Below are 20,838 nucleotides of genomic sequence, written 5' to 3' on the forward strand. Positions count from 1 at the left end.
ACACTCAGAGACGTTGTTGAAGGTTTGCAAATAATCACTAATCTCTAATTTAAAAAAGGTGACAGATAGCCAATATGTTGCCATCAGTTTGAATGAGTCTTTGTCAATGAGCCAACTTGAGGGGACTCGGCTGTAGGGACTGGTTGTAGTCCGGTTATATTTCTATAGGACAGGAAGGCTGCTGTGCACAAATGTAACAGTTAAATGTACATTTCTGTTATTTGTGAGTTTCCATCTATGTAAACAACAGATGTGTGATTTTCGATGATTTATCACAATTACATGCTGTATTATCAAAAACAGATTGGATGTAATAGCCAACTTGATCCCATTTGGTTGCTGTCAGACTGATATCAGGCTGACTGTCTCTTATGGCAACATTTAAAATAACAGTCTCATTTTGCAGCAAAAAAAAAAAAAATGACTGAAGTGAGATCGTTTTTTGTTTTTTTTTAAACCATCAAAGGCAGAACAAAATGCAGTGGCCAATTTTGATTGGAAATCAAACCCTACGTGGAGATTTAATTCCAAATCCTAGCAAATCCTGTTAGATTTGGACAAACTCTACCTCCAGTGAGATATATGTGTGCAGCGCAGCATGCGTCAGGAACAGCTTAGTGACATTAAAAATGTGAATGTCAAGGACAAAGACCTAGTTAACATTTTGCAATGCCTAATCACATGTTTGCTATTTCCCTTAACATGGATTTTAACATTAGAATGAATTGTTGGGGGCAAGCAACACGCCCTTTAATTAATGTTGAATAACTTCTCTTCATTGCTGATTCTCCGTACAGAGAGCACTGAATAAAAGACAAGCTGGATGAATATGACGGTTATCACTCGGGGCTCTCCTGTATGACTTCGCACTGTATCTGCTCAAATCCCTGAAAATAGATTCCCTCTTTTTTGACGAGAAAAGTGTTTACACCAACAAAATGCTCTCCAGAGACCTCACTCAACCTAAATGTATTTCACTTCTGCTCGTCACCACTTTGATTACTGTGACAATGAAACCTTCCCACCGCTGTGCTGCTCCCAGTGAAAAAAACAGCTGAAATAGCAACATCATTTAGGTACCGAGGTTAGACGAGTGCAAAGAACAAGCGGCAGAGTATAGTGAAGGTGTGTGTACGTGATTATATGGACTTCTGAATCTTGACAGGAACACCCGCAGTTTACATCGGACACCTGCCTGCAGAAACATTAAGTCCGATGAGACGGAGCCACCTTTGTCCCTTGCACTGCCTATCAGCGGGGACGTCTGCGTGATTAAAGCCATGTGTCTTCAGTGTGTGACTTATTAAAGTGCAGTGCAATTAACCACCCTGTCCCCTGGCTGACCAACTCCTGCACTCTTCCATGAATGATGCTCAGCAGGCATGACTGACTAGCACAAGTTAGCTCACCTCCACTCTGTGGACCCCCTGCCGCTTTCAGGACCTTCTTAGTGCTAAATTTATCACAATGCTCTGTTTCCGCTAGCTTGTGTGAATTTACATAATCAAAAGCAGTCAACAAAAACAATGGCATCGCAGCCTTATCTGAGGCAGCGTTAGAGAACGCCGATCAGTCACGAGCTTCAGCCTGTAACATGTCTTTGCACAATCAGCCTATTATCACAACTTCAAGCGGAGGGCTCGTATACAACTTTTATGAGAATTCTTCCAGCCGCTCAATCTGTTTTGTAATAACTACTGAAGGATTCCCGCAGCAGCCTAATCTGAAGTGATCTAAAGGTTACAGCAGTAACCACGCAGCACAGAGTGCCAATGAGATAAGCCCCACTGCTGGCCACCTCTATCTCTTGCTGGGGGCTGTGAGTCATTAGGAGTCAGGCCTCATTACAGAGGCCACAGTGTGGCACACTGTACGCTCTGGTTCCCCTGGTTTCAGCCAAATACCTGAGTGTTAAGAGGCCAGAAAGAGATGGTTTCTCTGCAGGTACAACAAAACTACAAAAACTAGGTTCTAAAATCTGCTTATGAGTTGTATATTTGTATGTATATTTCAAAGCTTTATGAGTGTTCTAATGAGAACCAATAGTAACTATAATCTGAGGGTACTGGTGCTTTATTTTTGAGCATTTGCTACTTTATAATCAATTATATTCAAAGTTAAATTATTATAAATACTTTTGGTAGCACGTTATAATAATGTCACACTATTAAGCATTATTAAGGTATTAGTAAGTGCTTAATTCATCATTTATATAGCATTACTCCTCCTTAGTGTGCTATTTATAAATACAGATATATTATTAAGACTATGATTGGCATCAGAGTGTGACATTATTAATATATAAAGTGCTACAGGTAGTAGTTACTTTGCTGACTAAATTTGTGACATCTTTATGTTTTCTACATATTTTTTGTCTGTGACCTAAATTGCTATAGATTTAACAGTTTTTTATTTCAAACTTGCCTCCGCCTCAAATCATGAGACTAAAATACTGTTTCCCGTATCATATACCTATTAATAATATCAAATAATATTAGTATAATAACAGTTTGCTTCCAACAGGACCAACATAATGAGTGCTTATGTTTAAGAATAGTTTCCTAATAACAGGAGTGACTTGATTGCACGTTTGAATGCTGGTGATTTTTACATTTTTGTATTTTTACTTACGTATTTTTTTTGTTTGTTTTTTGTTTTTTTTGTTGCTTCACATTACTTGTTCTGTTCCTCTCTATACACAAATCACTTTAAAGAGACTAAGTGCATGCACTAGCATGGCAAGAGTACTGAAGTCATAAAGCCCGAGAGAGTGTTTGTCGCTGCATTTATGGGAATCTCAGTAATGCTGACAGGATGAAGTGGAGCCAAGGCAGCAATGCCTTATACCTGATCTCTCTCTCTAGGGTACTTCTCTATTTATTACACTTCAGTGATTAGGAATGCCAGCTTGACATGATCCAGCCAAGGATTAATTTCACAATCTCTCAATCTCAGGCTGGATACTCGCCATAATACTGCTTAGTTATGGTTATGGACATTAGCAGTTCAACTCATTTCTGAGGACAGAGGGCATACTGTGTTCAGATTATTTTATACAGGCCAGAAAAGAATAGTTCCCCCTGCTTTAGCTATAGGCATTTGAATAAGATTTTTCAATCAGTGAGTGAAGATGGACAGGAAGACAGACGCGCAATATTCCTATTATTAATATGCATTAATATGTATGTAGTTTCCCACGAAAAACTGCTGCTTCTTGCTGCCGCAGCACCTCACTGTACATTGTGCCTCTGGCGAAGTAGTGTATTTAAAAAACAAAAGATAGACAAAAGCAGCCATTTTATTTTCAGCGGACTTTATCTTAAAAATTGGCACAATCAGTCTTATTGAGATTAGCCTGATTCGCATCCTCAAATGAGTTTTTTGTTTCTCACTTTATTTCAGACTTTTTTTATTATTTCAAATCCACACGTAGATAAGGAAAATAACAAATTATCTGTCCAAACATTATTTCAGCCTAAGTTTAAAGAGGTACTGTAGTATATTTGTGCTTCCACAAAGCACAACAGGTTGGGAGAAAGAGCCATAAGTGAGGATAACTATACATATACTCCTTAGTATGGATCAAAAGCCCTTCCCTTTACTGCTGGCATTTACTACTACCCCTCCCACATCTTGCAGACTTGACATCCTGGGTTTGCAGTGCAGTTCTTCTCTTAAATATGTGACTTTCAACCCCAACGTGATGTTGCTTGTGTTATTGTTTTAGTTTAAAAAAAAATGATTAAAAATTGTTATGTGCAAAGTAGCTTCTCCAGTTTAACGATTTTCAGTAATTACATTAATTGCTATTAATTATTTAATTGGACTGTTAAACTTTCATTTTCAACTTGTTAGTGTTTGTTATGGTTGAAACTTGTTTTTGTTCCAGATTTTTGATCAGAAAAGTCCAATCAAGTGATTTGAATTCCGAATTTTAATGCAGTTATTCAAGCTGAGAAATTCAATTGTATGGCAGCAAATATTTTAGCCTATAGAAAACACACAATCTGAAGAGCTCATCTTGGGGTAAGTATCTGACACGCTAAATGACTGTAATGAAAGAACCATTAGCCGCAGGAGGACAGTTTAAATATATCAATATATGCATTTATTCTGGTATTGAATAGATAATGAGAGCTTAGTTACGTTGCCTTACGTCAAGCCTTCATGCCAAGGGGCTCTACAAACTATTAATAAGCTCAAAACAATTACCTGGAAGTGTTGCCGAAGCCATGGGAATTACTGGGAAAGAGAGAGGAAAAATTAAAACATCCTCTGCTTTTAAAGTCTCATGTAGCAACAACAACATCCACGAATGTGATTTCACTTTGGCTGGTGAAGCACCTGGGAAAATGCTGTGCGTCGTTTAACAGAAGCTTAATTCTGCCCACATGGTTTATTCATGTGGCGACTGCTGATATCATGGTTCTCATAAATCACGCAGTGCGGAATGCTGGACGTCCATGCGCTCAGGCAGGGCTCACTAATCTCAACACCATCTTTCATCTGAATAACCTTGCCTTACCGCAGGGCATGCCAACACCAGACTCAGCCCGTTGGAGGGAGCCTGTCCTCATACTTTTATTTCTTTCACTCTGGGCACAAAGATTTTTCGCAGCCTGTCGGAGCAGACAAACACTGCCCTGTGTACTCCCATCCCACTTTCAACCACGGGCAATAATGAGAAATTGCTTTATAGACATCAGAGAAACTAATCTAGTCTAACGTTGGCTTTATGAATCTAAAATCAGACTCACAAGGGAGGAGAGCAGCACAGTCACTCCAGCCATCTGTTCAGAAGTGGTTCAAAGAAAGAGCAGAAAATGTGAAACTAATGTGAGTAAACATAATCATCACATCTCACTAATAAATCAAGAAACCCCTGTCTGTCTGTCCTTCACATATTTCACCAAATGATCTACATCATATTTAGCGGGTGTACTGCTGGGAGCAGGAGTAGGAGCACTGCAAGAGCTTGAGGTCATGTAGATGAGCTGTGGTCTGACCTTAGGGTTTAGCCACCTCTGACCTGACGCATGATGTCACAGGTGACACAAGTTTAAACCATTCACAAACATGCTCCTGAAAGTGGACCCCACTTCCATAGAGGATGAATGCAGGAAGGGTCTCGCTGGCTCCAGCAGGTTTAAATTTGCCCATAATTTTATGTGACAAATGATGCGTTCAGTGGGAATAGGCCATTATGGTTGATATGTGACCGCACAGATTATGCCACACTCCTCTGTGGCCTCATAACAATGTCACAGTTCAGATAACATGGTTAGTTGGAATAAACTTCCAATGAGTGTGATATCTAACTTTGCTGATGCAAAGATACCTGAAGGCTGTAGAAGGCTGACACTGCACAACCCAGTGCGCAGGTTTTTGCCCAAAACCTTCTTAGCTATGAGACAGTGCTAACCACTGCACCACTGAGCAAAGCACTGGTGACTATCAGATCGAGGACTCTCTATTCATCGATTTGCTGGCTGTATTGCTAGAAACCAAAGCAAGTACATTGCTGAGTTTAGGGACCGTTTTTTGATAAGTGCTTTGATTTTGGCTATGTGCTCCTGTTCTCCGGATTTTTAGGCAGACGTAGCACTTAAAGGCCCGTGAATAAGAAATCTATGGGAGACAGCGGCTTTCCACTGCTCCCTACAAAGAGCCAATCACCTGCTTTATAATGAAAACACACACAGATGAGGTTGAGGATCGTTTTAGCTGTGTGGTGGCAGGTGTGTCTATTTATTATAGTAAAGATATGGGTAAATGAACTATTTTTTTATTGGCTTAATGCTTTGCTCTGCTTGGATGATCATGTTGGCACTCTATGTTGGGCTGTAAATGAGGCAGTAATGCCGTGAAACTCTGCATGCATAGTAATAATAGAACCTGCTGAAAAAAATTTGACTGGTGATTGTATATGAGGTTTTTTTATATCTCATTGACCCATCTATTGCAGTTATGGCTCTAGCCTCACTAAATTGGGAGACTTGGGTGGCTTAGTCTTGTAAAAGATTGCTTGAAGGCATTACAGGGATAGCTGCTGAGTGGCAGGGACAGCTTCTAGAAGGTTAGAGTCATCACGTCGCCTCTGATACTAAGCATAATTGTCACATGCAAATGTATGGCATGATGCGACAATGTGATTGCATCGTAGGGTCTTTTGCTTGATTTGTGACCGCACAGATGATGTGACATTCTTCATAATGATGTCCTCAATTCGGATAACACAGTTTCTAAATAAATCTCCACTGATTATGACATCTGCCTCTGCTGACGCTAAAATGTCTCTGACAGCAGGCACTGCACTAATATAGATAATGGAGTACAGCGTATAGCAATTACAACGTCGTTTTTCTTGTGCTTATTCTAATGTCAAACTTTTTTTTTTTTTGGTAATTAATCATGTTTGGGTTCCTCACATAACAGGCATGGCACATACAGTCATAAACATGTCACCAATTACAAGCTTTAGGCAAGAAAACTAATTAGTGAAACAACATCACTTAATGAAGCAAAATAACAATGTGCCTGATGTCACATAGCTTTGCCTGCTGCTCAGAATAGTTTCTGTGTTTCGCCCTATGCTTTTAATAACAAACCCTAGGCATCATACTGACAGCCAAATGTTTTGCAGTGCCCTCTGCACCACGTCTGTTCTCTCTTCACAGCCTGGGCATGGCCTCCTGCCGCCACCAGGAGGAAGCACCAGTCATTCCTATATGCACCAGTAAAGCTTTCCTACACCACACAGACAATTAGCCAGCCTGTGACTGATTGCACATAATGAGATCTATTGGAGAACAGTTGGACATCTTTGGGCAAATTAATGTGTGAATATTAGCCTGTTGAACCGTCTGCTCTCTCACCAGGATCATTCTCCAGTGGAGAACAAAACTGAACCACTGTAATATTCAGCTGCTCTCTGCCTGGCGGCCCAGCCAAGCCATGTGTTCATTTCTGTATTTTAGTTGTACAGCTACAGTGCTGCGGACAAATTAAGCAAAGGTATAGTGTGGACAGAAACACAAATAAAAGGAGGTGGATCGAAGGAGGCAGAAAAGTCAAGTAAAGTCGAGCTGAGCAGCTCACCATGAAATGCTGAAACAACAGTGCGGCTGCCAGGGCAATTTTACACCCCAATAGTTTCACACCTCAGCCACCAACCCCTTCCAACTCTGAACCTTGTGTCTTCTTTGTGTCTTCATTTATTTTGTGTCAGTGTCCAAGATGTGAGAAGCCAAGCAGTGAGAAACTCGTCCCAAATGTCGCAGGGTAAGTGGTGTGTGAAGCAGACGCGGGGAGCAAGGAAGAGAAAAGCCACTGCGCGTGGATGCACTTTGCTTTCTGTGCAGACAATCCTCTGAGATATCAGAGGACTTTACATTACACTTGGGAAAACATATCATTTTATACTGATGCATGCAATGCAGTAGAGAGACTACTCAAACCCTTTACTTACAAGCAAGCAAAAGTTCAGAATACAAATGGCTACTTCAATGAAGTAATGTACTGTCAAACAATTGACTCAGAGTTCAAGTGAATTAAAAAGAAGCAGCTCTGAAGTGACTTTATCTTATGGTACGAACAAATTATTAATGCTGAATTATCAAACATCACTTTACCACTGTAACACCTCATAGTCCAGGTAATTACTTCTCAACTTAGTGGCTGTAACAGCTACAAAGGATAAAAAAAAAACTGAGATGAGTGGCAGGATATGTTCAAAATTGTTATCGAACAATCATTCATCAAAGCACTCTTGATGACTTTAGAAGGATGGCATCTGGACAAAAATGACCTTCCTCTTTTTTGCAACAATATTTTTTTAAAAAATTGTGTAGTTGTGCTCTTTTCTCTGTACGTTTTATTGGACTATTTTTTGTTTGAGTGGGTAAATCGGTTGCTTTTTTCTGTTTCGTAACTGAAATAATCCTGTAATTTACTTACGCTTTACCAATACCTGACATTTTGAGTAAAAGCATCTTAAAAAATAAGTAATAATGCATAAATGTGTTTTATTTCTTTTTTTGCAATTCTATTATCTTTGATTTGCTGTGAAATCAGAAACAGCTATGAACAGCCACTGAAATGAAGTGATGAATTTCGAGGGGGAATCTCCCCTAAGTGGATGTGCTAATAATTTAGGTATTTGAAATTTTGATAATCGAGCACTAGTTTCTAAATGGTAGCTCATCAAAAAAAAATGGCAGAATTATTAAAGTTGCTGTCAGAATAATGTACCTGAAAACTGACTTACATGTGTGTACTTGAGTGACTTGAGTGAATCACCAGCTTACTTAGAAGCATTAGTTAGCCTACTCTAACTAATGCTTCTTTTCCAAAAAATAAAAAATCAGAATAAAACATCAACTCTTTCTGTTAAAAGCTACACCTCCTACTTCCCTCTCAGTGGTGTGCTCTCTCCGATAGTGCAGCACGTTGACCTTCTGGATCACTAGTCAATGACTGAATGAAGAATGACTTACCATCATGATTATTAAATCTGAAAATGCGCTACCGGTGCACAAAGGATCCAAACCAGGTGATCTCCATTTGGTGAAATGAGAGCTCCATCAACTTGATTTGCACGATGTACGCCCAATTTTTGCCGTCATGACCTTTTAAATGTCCTTGAAACCACTTGAGCAAAATGTGCCTACTTAGACTGAATACATTAAAAAAAAATGAACAAAAGAGAGGCGTTTGTGTGGCTGTGTTCAGCCTGCATAATGAACACATGAGGACGCCTGTTTTAATCATATGTTAAATAAAGCCAAAATGCAACAAATCCATAAAATCCAATGCATACACAAAGCCAATGAAAGTCATTAGAAATTTGTTTGAATAATAACTGGGAAACAGAATATAACCACTAGGCTGAGAAAACAATGCACTAAAATGTATTCAGTATAAATCATCTGATTCATGAGATGCTCGCACTGTTAAAGCTCATCCTGCGGTGTAGAACTCGACAATATAATTGTGTCGTATATTACAGCTGTGGTCAACCAACATGAGCTTTTCTGCCTGCAATGCAGATGTGTCCGCATTCATAGGCCAACCAATTAATCGGTCTGTCACTAAAGTCTGTAAATATCATAGTGCAGTGAAATGTAGAAATAGTGCACAGGTTGCAAAACAATATAGCAACATATACTTACTGTTTTATGAACTGCAAACCTGTTCATTTTTAATTTATGACATCTGTCAAGGAAAATAGCATGTCTCCATGACCTGAGTGAAATAAAAACAACATAAGGTTGTTAAATTGCAGTTTTCCGTGCCATCTCAACCCAGACCGCTTTGTGTTGTATATAAAAATGCTCCTAAAATCTATAAAAACCTAATAAAAAATGATCATTGTTGTAAATGGAAGCTACATCTCCCTTACGTGCTTCTTTCAGCCTCTATTCCATTATGCTTTCCATTATAACATGGTTGCGGTGGGCAGGGATGCCTGATGCTGGTGCTAGGGGTGCCAAGTGTTTGTGCACTGACCTTCTGCTCCCTGGACAGGTCTGAGTGCAAAAGCATCACCAGTAAGGGGCCAAAGGAGATGGGACACTCAGCTGGCTGGTGCATTATTCATGAGTCACCCCTGTTGAGTGGGCTGTTATTCAGCATCCAAATCCCAGATGTGGTTCAATCTGTGCTCCATTCAGTGTCCTGACTGCTGGCCATTGATCACAGGCAAGGTACGCGGTGCTGAATAAGCGCTGGGGCTTTATGTTACAGGGCTCAAAGCGTCTCACTGATAACACAAAGATCCATCACTAGACATTGGAAAGGCTCCAAAGTATTCTCACTGGAACTGATCAGACAAGCCGAGAGCAGCTAAAACATTTGCTACGACGGTGCACAGCATGTGGCAGTGATGTGACAGCAATATGTTGTATGTCAGGTGTCATACATTTACATATTTTTTGGTTTTTAAATAAAAAAAATAAGCTTATATTTACTTATTCAGAAACATACACTCTGACGCACATCCCTGTCAACAGACAGAGAAAAAAAAAATAGTGTGACGAGGTCCCTGTGTGAAAGGTGCCAGAGGCAAAATATCACCCTCTAATAGGCATCATACTACTAATGGACAGTTGAGCACAGTGAATCATTTATCTGCTTTAATCATCAATCACATAAGGGCAGCTAAATGTGGCATGACCACAACTCTGTCTGCATTTGTCAGGATGATGATCATAAGCCATTGATCATGTTGCTGAATTACTGCACAATATAAAACGTGAATAATAATTTCCATTTCACTTTGCCTACTGAGACACAACACTACAATTCTTTGATGTGAGTGATAAATTGTGGTTGTTTGTCAAATTTGTGACTCAGACCCGATTTGTTTGGTTGAGGAAACAATGCAAAAATAACAACATTAAATATGCTGGGGAACATTTAAGTTTTTAAAGCCCTTTTTAAGATGAATGGCTGTTGTTAGGATTTTCTGTTTAGCAGGCGCTACAAACTGCCTTAGTCTTTGACCACAGTTATGAATCATCTTCTCCTTAAGATTTCTGGGGACTTCTGTGAAATCTATCACATCTATTCTAACTCATTTTAAAACATTCTTAGTGCCTATTGGTACCTTTTTGATGCTGTCAAATTAAATATTAAATTTCATCATGTTTCTGACAAGCCAATAATTCACTTTTCTACTTCTGCTCAACAGCCTGAGCTCTCAAAAGGAAAGATTAGCTTAGTGAATATCTGTGGCTTCTTTACAGTCCACATAAGCGATTAAATCATTTTTAACTCCAAAGTAATTAGTAAGCAGTAAGTAAACTATGTGTGAAAAGCATATGCCTGAGATGGAGAGTGGATTTCTGCTGTCTAAGGCATAATAATGAATAATAGCCTTATCAGCAAAGCACAACACATCCCAACATGCTGAGATATTATCACTGTTCATTTCCTCAGCTCATGTATCCTGTATCTCTTGGTAGAAAATATGTCATGTGGTCTCTTGCACTGTAACTGACAGCCTAGTCATGTCAAAAAACTTGGGCGTTCTACCAGGGCTCTCTACACAATACGGGGAAGGGAAAAGCGGCAGATCCAAGCAGATGCATCAGCAGTATTTGTAAAAAGTCACCAAATTCCCGCAAGGGACATACTTGTCATTAAAACCAACAAGAAAAGAACTGATGAGTGCATTAATCAGAGCTTGGCCAACTATCTGTGGTGAGCTGTAGTCCACGGCGTTCCTCCCCAAGACTGCACCTGAGGGAGGGAGGATTAACGCAGCTCCGCACGAGCTCGTGTATCTGAAATCTGCCTGAGCTCATCGTTTCCTTGTTCCTCGCTAAGAGGCTGTGGCTGGATATCAAGCAGAGCCAATCTATTCCCCTGCAGAATGCTGGCTGACCGGCATCAATGCCATGCATTGTCGAATTATTAATTAAATGTATGCAAGGATAATCAGATGCAGACATGACCAGACCCTTGGGAAACCTAATGTGGAATTGTAGCTCAATCTAAATTGCAGATGTCTTTTTGTTTTTTAATGCCAGCTAGCGACGACGTTTTATTGGCCTTTAAAATTTTGCATCACTTTGCACTTATGTAACTTTTTTGTGATGCACAACATGCACAACTGTGACTTTTCCTTATAATCCCCACTTACAAGAAAAGCCAAATGCTCTTGAACAAAAAATAAATAAATAAATAAAATCACCTTTAACAAACGTGTCTATTTTTACTGGTAACGCTACAATATTGGCTACTGCAAATTTATGTCTACAGACGAGGTAGGTTGTGGGTGTACGCTGAGGGATAAACCGTTTTCACTCCCTCTACTCAGCGCAAAATGTAAATGCCACAGCTTTCAAAAGTAAAGCAAAATCTAGGTCCTGCCTCCATATATTTCATTAACTTTTGTTAATGCAGTTGCTATGGCTCCAGGGTATTTGCTCAATGCTCAATGCACTTTTGCTGAAATAATAAGATCTATCAGTCATTGCAAAGCAAAAACGGCTTAATTTGCAGAATAAAGGTCATACTAGCTGTTACTTCTGAGGGACTGACAGAAAACAGTGTTCATTACAGCAAATTCGAAAAGAAACTAAGCCCTGAAACACAGCACTATGCTGAGGTGTCCACATGCAGTTTTCAAAATCAGTGTCAGATTTATAAGACTGAGACGACTTTTTAGGATTTGCCCTTTTGAACCAGACCCAACCCCCAAACAGTACACAGCAGTTGTAGTTCTGCAAATCCCAATACACTAATGGAGAGATTTCACACTGCCAACAGTCTATGTCTACGCCTGCGGGGAAAACTATTTCTAAACATATGCACGAAGCAGTGTTTTCAAATCCCTTAATTCACATGTGTTTAAGAGATTATATTGAGCCTGTGTGAGTTTCAACCCCCAGCTGGTCAAATCTTAAATGTAGTTACTGAAAAAGATTGTTAGGTCATCTATAGAAACGGAAATGTAAACTATACATGTATACTTTATCCCTACAATTTCGGTTTAATGAATACTGTGAGTTGCTACATAAAAATCACATTACCACCATGGAATGAATTTTTTCTTTTTTCTTGAGATGAGAGAAATTGGTCAGCCTTCCACAGCTATCTGCTTTCATTAATCAGCCCTAATTAAACATATTGATTGAGCCAAACATCGGGATTTCCAGTTGAAAGGGTTTACTAGACTGTAAAATGCCTGCAAAAAAATGACCTCCACTGAATGCACGAGGCACTTAGGTGCCCCGGACACAGTGATCCTTTAAGTGAGCCCCCAAAATAAGACAAATATGCATCTGTTCAGTAAACAACATCAGAATTTACGGTGTCTGAGCGGCAAATGTCGTCCTTGGCTCCACTGAGAGCTGAAACCACTGAAGCTGAACAGAGTATTACTTTGGTTTCTGGCTCCATGACCCCTCATTAGAGGAAAGTGTTGCTTAAAATCACAGCTTTAACCAGCCCTAACTCTGGATATCAATGTTTTAATATATATATATATATATATATGTATATATATATATATATATATATATATATATATATATATTTTTTTTTTTTTTTTTTTTTTTTTTTTATATATATATTTTCTCCCATTTTCCAAGCACTTGCTATGCCCTGACAGATTGAGTGAACTACTAAAAGACGATGACTGTTTTTCTTTTACTAATTATCTACAAAAGACTAAAAAAATATATTACAGTTAGGTATTGTTATTCACAGTAATATTAGCAAGAAAAATGTAAATGTGATTGTTAGATGAAATGATTCCCTAACCTGTCAGACAAAGTGAAGGATTCTTTAACTAAATAAACACTTAAAAAGCTATTATCCATTCAGTGTTTACATGATTTATTGACACAAAGCCGAACACAAGGTCATTTTTTATATTTGTGAAAGGCCTGACATTTGAAGATACTCCATTTTCACGGGACAATAGGCAGGTATGAAAAAGGAATATGGTGATTTTGTCAACTTGTTTGACAGCCTAAAGCTGAACTGTGGGCATAAAGAAAGGAAAATGGGAGCAATATTTGCCCACGCTTTCTAATATTTTGACAGGTCATGGTGGTCCAGAATAACAGCTGATTTGACAAAGGAACAGATGATCTAAATATAAAGGCAGTATTTGTTAAACATGAGTTAGGACACTGTGAATTATTGATGTGCTCCAGTTCAGAGTCCAGTTAACTGGAGAACAAAAAAACTAAATGAACACAGAACATTAAAATTGCGGTGTGATTTAACTAATTGTGTAGCCCTTGAATACTCAGAAATGAAGCTGTGAATATCAAGTGGAGTCTTGAAAGGGGTTACAATGAACAAGCCAGAGTTTCTGGAAACACAACAGCACACACCAAGTGTCCAAGTCTCACTCAAAAACTAAACCTTCACTGCTGTAGTGTCACGGTGCATCCCTGATAAATGACTTTATGACAAATTGCTATAATGCAGAGAACCCATGCTGAGTATGTGGAACAATGTATGCAGCGCCAGCAGGGCAAAGCAACAGTAGCTACAGTGTGCGTATTTCTCTGTGTGTGTCTGTGCGTTGTGTAACTGATAGTGATATCATCAAAACTGTATGTTTTAGAGACGGGTTTCTTGGTTTTGTTTATTCTCCCACAAAGGAAATCAGCAGCAGTAATGATTTCATGATTAAACCATGGTGCAGATCTGCTCATTGACTAACAGGCTAATGCAAGTTTAATCAGATGCTTTACGTTGCACTTTGTTGTCATCTAGTGGTTAAAAAATGACATAACATGCCGCATGTCATTTCTATTCTGTGCATCCAAAATGTTCATCAGTCTTAATCCTTGAGTTTGAAGGACAGACCATTATCTCAAATCCTGGTTCTATGAATGTCTCTTAAGCTTAAAAAACGACGTCGTGACATCGCAGTTACACAGGGGCCACTTACACTAGTGTTCATATCAAATGTGTAACATTTAAAAGGAACCAGGGAATGAAAGATCACATTCAGCACACAACCAACCAAACTAACTCCAGGCAAGGCAAAAAAGCATCACAACAATGCATAAACTGCAGCAGTTCAAATAAAAGGAAAGAAAATCTAAATCATTAGCATTCAAAGCTTACAGCTTTAAAAAATGACAATCTTCAAACGTAATAGACTAGTTTGAAAAGGCAGAGTACATTGGCATACAAAAATATATATGGGATAAAAGAAAAACACTCGGCTTCGCGACTGCAGCAGATTAGAAAACTCTCCGGGATGATACAGCCCTTTTCTTTGGCACAGCGCGCACATTTCCGTGGGATATACTCGCCAATAGCCTAATTAAATGGAAAGCACAATTTGTCACAGCAACCAACAGCAGCGCGCTCAGACTGCAAGTTACTGCGGAGCCACTCCAGCAGTTAAAACAAAAATACACAATAATGTATTTCTCTCTCTCTCTCTCTCTCTTTAAAAAAAAAAAAAAATCTGCTTTAACAAACATCTGGAAACATATTTATCGCCACACATGCTGCGCGTGCCGATGACACGGCTGCTGCAGCATCATTTACAAATCGAGCCCGATTTGTCGGGGGGAGGAAGCATTTGACTCACCGTTCGCGGAAAGCTGAATTGGAAAGTTATCGACCTCAAGGCGAAAGAATTGACAGGGTCCACCGTGCAACGAGCTCTTCCATATTTAGTTAAAGCAGAAAGTGAACATTCGGGCAGGATCGGTGAGAGCAGGTACTTTGTGGAGTTGTGTCAGCGCAGGGCTTTTTCACACTCGGCGACGCGCACGAGACAGGTGCAAGGAACCGCCGCCGCTTCCTCCCTTTCCTCTCTCCCCTCCACGGGGTGAAGCGCGGCCCACTTTAAACTCTGGTGACGTCATGGGCGCTGATGCTGATGCTGCCCTCCTCCCTACCCACCTAGTCCCCATCACCCTGCCGTACACCTCTCCGCACATAAACACACACTTGCTTGTTCTTACAGAGAGGATGATTCCACAATATTATTAGAGCAACCTGGGAAACATCTCCCCTCTAACCTCAGCAGTTACAGCCTACAACCTGTAGGATCTCTTTCAGATTTCTTAAAAGTCTTTTTTTCTCATTCTGCAAAGCATCTTTCATCTAAGCTACTTCTATATATGGATGCAACATTTAAAATTGTATGTGGTGAAAGAAGCAAATTGCCTGGAACAGCATAATTATTATAATTAGATCCTATTTCTGAAAGGATGCACACTTTAGTTCTCCTGTGAACCAGAGAGGGAAAAAAGAGGGGGAAAAAAACAAGTTACTTAAGACTGAATTTTTTTCCCCTTCTCTTTAAATATTCAAATGATTGTTCATAATCCACCTTTACTAACAAATCCTCATCTGCGTGTGACAGATTTAAGGAATATTGCTAAGTTTTTACAGCGACTTCTCGCTTTGCAGTCCTGATGTTTCCAAGGATTTTTTTCACATGGAAGATTTGCAAACCAAACCCTGGATCTGGTTCTTAGTTTGATGTTTAAAGAGATGTGCCGCTTAGTGGGAAATTAGAAGGTGTTAAGAGGAGGGAGACTGTTTAAAGAAGCTGTGCATTTTTTTAAACTGAAAAATAATGGCTGTCATTTTAAATATGAGTCTCTTGATACTTTTATTAGCAACAAAGTTTAAAAAAGACTTCTAAAAACACATAAATGTGCCAAAGTTTGTCATAATGTGACTTATAGCACTTTATTGAGTCCATCTAACTTAAACACTCACATGCCTGACATGAATACTCATGAGATGAACAAATGTACATTAGTCACAGTGCAATCATTGTGTTGTTTTTGTTGGTTTTCTTAAAGAAAAATGCTCAAATATATTTTTTCAGCAGGAACAAGTGGGTTGGCAGAGACATTACATTGTGAGGATGTGGGAAAGAATTGATAGATGAAGAAACATTTTGTCAGTTTTGGTCTTTTCTTGGGACTTATTGATGAAAAATGTATGACAGACATATTGTGGAGCAACAGCTTTATCCTTCAGGTGAAACTCAATGCAGAATGTGTTGAAGAAATGTGACAAGACTGAAAAGAAAAACATGACATGTCCTGTCACTCACTTTTGTTGCCGATTCTTGTTTTGTTTCCATTGCCTAGCACACGTGTGTTTGCCTGCATGCCAACCAGCCAGTAAGAGTACACTCTGGATTGTAAGATAGAACGTTGGAGGCGTTTTTTACCTTGGCTTTGTCTGTCCATCAGAGCCCTACTGCATGCTCCCCAGCACAACTGCAACAGATGTGTAAAAAAAAGTGTCCAAATGTACCAATGCCACAGCATAAATTACTTTAAGTATGCATTATGCAGCTGTTGTATAATCTGATTTCTTTTTTGTAATGCATTCATGAGAAAACATCATCATCTCACTGTCCTATTTAATTGAGGCAAGGCTAACTGCTGCTGTTGTCTTAACTGCTGATTATATGAATGTGATTATTTTCAAATTGCTCAAAATTAAAGTTGAAATAACTGCTGTTGCCAAGTAGAGGTACAACCTCACAAATCCTTATACTTTTTATTATATTATAGTTATAATTTAGGACAGAAAATCCACAAATTATCACATTTGAGAAGCTGTGTAAATAATGAACTCTACAACTTGTCTGTACTTCTATGGTTTCTTATTGTTTTTAGCAATATTGGTATTTTAAATCTTTTTCTGGTTTTGGTTGTTAGTTGATACAAAAAGATTTCTTTTGTGTCTTCATATTTGTAGTGAAGTAGAAATGGTGCATATAGCCCAGCATGTATTCCATGCAGCTGCACTAAACTCAAGCCCCAGCAGAGCACCGTGTGGTCTGTGTGTGTGTGTGTGTGTGTGTGTGTGTGTGTGTGTGTAGCCTTTTACTTATTCTTGCTGAGTTAAGCTGAGTGCTGGACTTTTGTTTTCATATTTTTATGTTCTCGGTCACATATGCAGTCCTCTGTGTTTTGCTGTTGGCTTTGCTCCAGATGAACCACATCTGCCCAATGTTAGAACTGCTTTTGCCTCTGTATTATTGCTTGCTGACTTATCATAATCAAACAGAAGGGCACTGCTCCACCTTCCCACTGCCACTGGCTAAGGGGTAAAACTTTCTTTATATAACATGATAATCTATCACTCTACTTAAGGCTCTTAAAGTTAATTATTCTTTGGAAGAAGTTGATCGTGAATTGAATCGCTTTATTCTTCTTTTATTTCTTGTTTGCTTCTTCTTGCCACATTCATAGAAAACTTCTTATAAAACATTTTGAGATTAAGAAAATTGGCCTCCTCGCATTGATACTCGAGTCAAGAAATCATACACTACGTTTATAAAATTTAAATTAAGGAACACTGCTTCCTGTCCAGAGGGAGACACTCAAGGTGAAGGAAACAAAGAAAAAAGACAAAAAACTAGAAGGCTCGGCACTTGAAAGTCTGTGCAATGTAGGCAATTACATTAAGTGTACTGAAGTGGGAATTTCAAACCTTTTGCATGCAATTCAACCATCAAATAAATGATCCTTATTTATGTTAATCCAGAAATAGAAAACAGTGCATGAGTACCCACTTGTCCTGCCACAGCTGTCCCATCCTGTCATTGTTTTTCTGTATTAGTCATTGGACAGATTTGCATGTTTGGGACTCAAACTTTTGGCCTTTTTTCTCAGCAGGAGCAACTGGCGGCTGTTATCGGCTGCTTCAGAAGCTGCCTTTGTGGCCTGCTGCAATCCCAGACCACAAATCCCCAACTCCCTGACCAAAGTAGTGGTGGATGAGGCAACAAATCCACAGCATCAAACAAGACATAGTGTATTCTGGTTTTCCAACACTACTGCTCATCCTCAATCAGCCCATCTGAGCTTGTTTCTTTTATGTCTCATCTGTTGTCTCCTGATGGCACAGCAGTGTCTGGAAAGTGGAGAAAAGAGCGGACTTGTTTTGACCATATCAGGGCGGTAGGCCGGCTTTGTGATAGACTATATATACAGATCCATCTATCTATCTATTTTCTTAACTGCTTATCCAATTCAGGGTCGCGGGGGGCTGGAGCCAGTCCCAGCTGTCATAGTGGCTAGAAGACTGTATATATATCTTTTTATCTTTTTTTTATTACCCACACTGTTTGCTCAGAAGTGATTCCTGACTTCCTTTAGGTACAACATGCCCAATGACATTTTTTGTTTTTCAGCCTCTCAGTAAAACAAACCTGCTCATTAAAAATACTAAAACTAACAACAACAGACGAATAAATTTCAGGTAAATTTGACCACCATCTTTCTTGTTTCATGGTGTTTCTCAATGTATCAAGCAACACAGTTCATTTAATATTTACGAGGTTGGATAACCCCCCAGTTCCTCCAGAATTAACGTCCCCGTTATTCAGTATTATCCACAGATCACATTTTCAACACTTTTCATTTTAAGTACTTCCTGCCCTCTGGACATTTGAAGATATATATACATATTCTCTGCTTTGAATGATAATTTGTCTCCTATGTGTTTTTTGACAAAAAGTTCAATTATTTAGTTGATTTTCTCTATCTTCAGTACGTGTCTTCGAAAATATAGAATCTATGAATATTCAGATGTTCAAATTCTGCTTTTCCTGTCACACATAAGATGCGTCCCGCCTTAGAAAATCCTATTTTAATGCAGGTGCACTGGAGATTTCATGTTTGCACATCACACGTACATGTCTTAACCTCTGAATGGAGGTGAGAAACTTTCCTCTTTCAGTAGATGAAGATGAAAAGAACTTCTGTGTCAAACTGCACACATACTCCATTCAGAACAGTGAAAGTCAAACATCCATGACATGTAAAAAAAAAAAGAACAAAACCAAAAAACAGGTGAAACGACTTTTTGAGAGGAGGCGTTAAATGCAATCAAAGACAAATAAAAAAATAAGTTACCAGCACTGCAAAAGATTGGAGTGTTAGATAACTCGGCACCTACTACAGTCATGTATTCGAATGTCTTTGGGCACCTGCAGATAAAGGTAATACAGACAAACAAAAAACACTTTCAAATGAAAAAGAAAAGACAAGAAAAACAAAAAATTGAAATGTTATCTTTTGGGATTGCTTGATGTTTGCTATCTTGAGTCAGAAGTGGACCTTTCAATTGATTATTGATTCGGAGCACATTCGAAATTCCACGAAGGAATGCCTTATAAACAAATAAAGAGCGAGTTATTGAATGGTCTTGTCAAAGCTCACATTTGAATCCTATTGAAATGTTGTGGGGAACATTTGAAACAGTCCATACAAGCAAGAAAACACTCACCCTGGCATCTGAAGGATTTTTACATGGAGAATAGTCAAAAACCTTGGCAGCCCAATATCTGAGACTTTGGAGAAATTATGCAAAGTGCCCACAAGAAATTAAATATACGAAAAGTGTTTGATGCAAGTCTACTTACTTTTTCCATTACATGTACTGATATTTTTATTGAATAGCAATGTTTCACTTTAAGTGTTCTTCCATCTTTATTTGTAAGCAGCGTATTGAAGAAGCTTAGGGTTAGTGTCTCCTTTCAAAGAGAGGCAACAATTTAGTAGTGATGTAGTTACTTTTTCCACATGATTTTATGTACGATTAGTATTAGAAATAATTATATTTTTTTTTCTTTCATTTTATGAAATATGATCCCCTTCAATCTCACTGGCACAGTGTGCAAAAACAACGGTCGTTCTTTAGATCGGAGGTTCCCCAAACAGCCCCAAAATAAGCATAATGTTGTTCTTGTCATCCTAATTATGGTTCTGTGACTATATGTGAGGCGTTCCAACCCCTCAGAATGGAAAAACACTGCTGTAGATGTTTTATGGTCCACATTAGATACCAACACTCTAGAAAGGTCTGTTATGCTCAAGTGCCCACAGCGCAGTTTGTCAAATGAAACTTACAATTCTCAGATTTCCTGTCTATGGGCCAATCTTTCCTCTCTGTCAGTCCTGGTTTATGAAGAAAAAGCTGATTATGGCAGCAAGATGCTTTTGGTAAAACAGGCACCGCTCACTGGCCTTGTGTCCGTCAGGACGATGTGTAGAGACTTCAGGGTAAATTGTAAAAATGGGAGTCGATTTAAAGTTCTGCTTGATGTCTAATCTACACGCTACATTTAGGCTGACAGCTAATACATCATTAGGGTAGAGAATGTCAGGTGAATCTACTCTTTGGTAGACCTAGTATATTTTTTTACACAGCGATCAAACAGTTTGAGCTGAGCAGTTTTCCCCAACAAAACAAAAAAATTTAGTTGAATGACTCCTTTTTAGGGATGAAAATTATTCAAAGCGTCCCATCTCCAGCTGGGAAGAGTAGTTTAGTCAGCGATTTTAATTCAGGAAGCAAGCCTTTTTTGACTTA

General features: G+C 38.9%; 1 protein-coding gene across 8 annotated transcripts in view; it reads right to left on the reverse strand.

Moving 5' to 3' along the window:
• The window catches only part of megf11 (multiple EGF-like-domains 11), an 80,230-nt gene extending 64,944 nt beyond the window's left edge, over positions 1 to 15,286 (reverse strand). For all 8 annotated transcript variants that reach the window (XM_085461913.1, XM_085461911.1, XM_085461910.1 and 5 more), the window contains exon 1: positions 15,071 to 15,286. The gene's annotated coding sequence lies outside the window, so the exon portion shown is untranslated. The remainder of the gene's footprint in view (positions 1 to 15,070) is intronic.
• Between the last annotated feature and the right edge of the window lie 5,552 nt (positions 15,287 to 20,838).

Source organism: Copadichromis virginalis, linkage group LG7 (genome assembly GCF_057382275.1).
Source record: "Copadichromis virginalis isolate Kocher_CV1m ecotype Utaka linkage group LG7, C_Virginalis_male_GT1.1, whole genome shotgun sequence".
NCBI lineage: Eukaryota > Metazoa > Chordata > Actinopteri > Cichliformes > Cichlidae > Copadichromis > Copadichromis virginalis.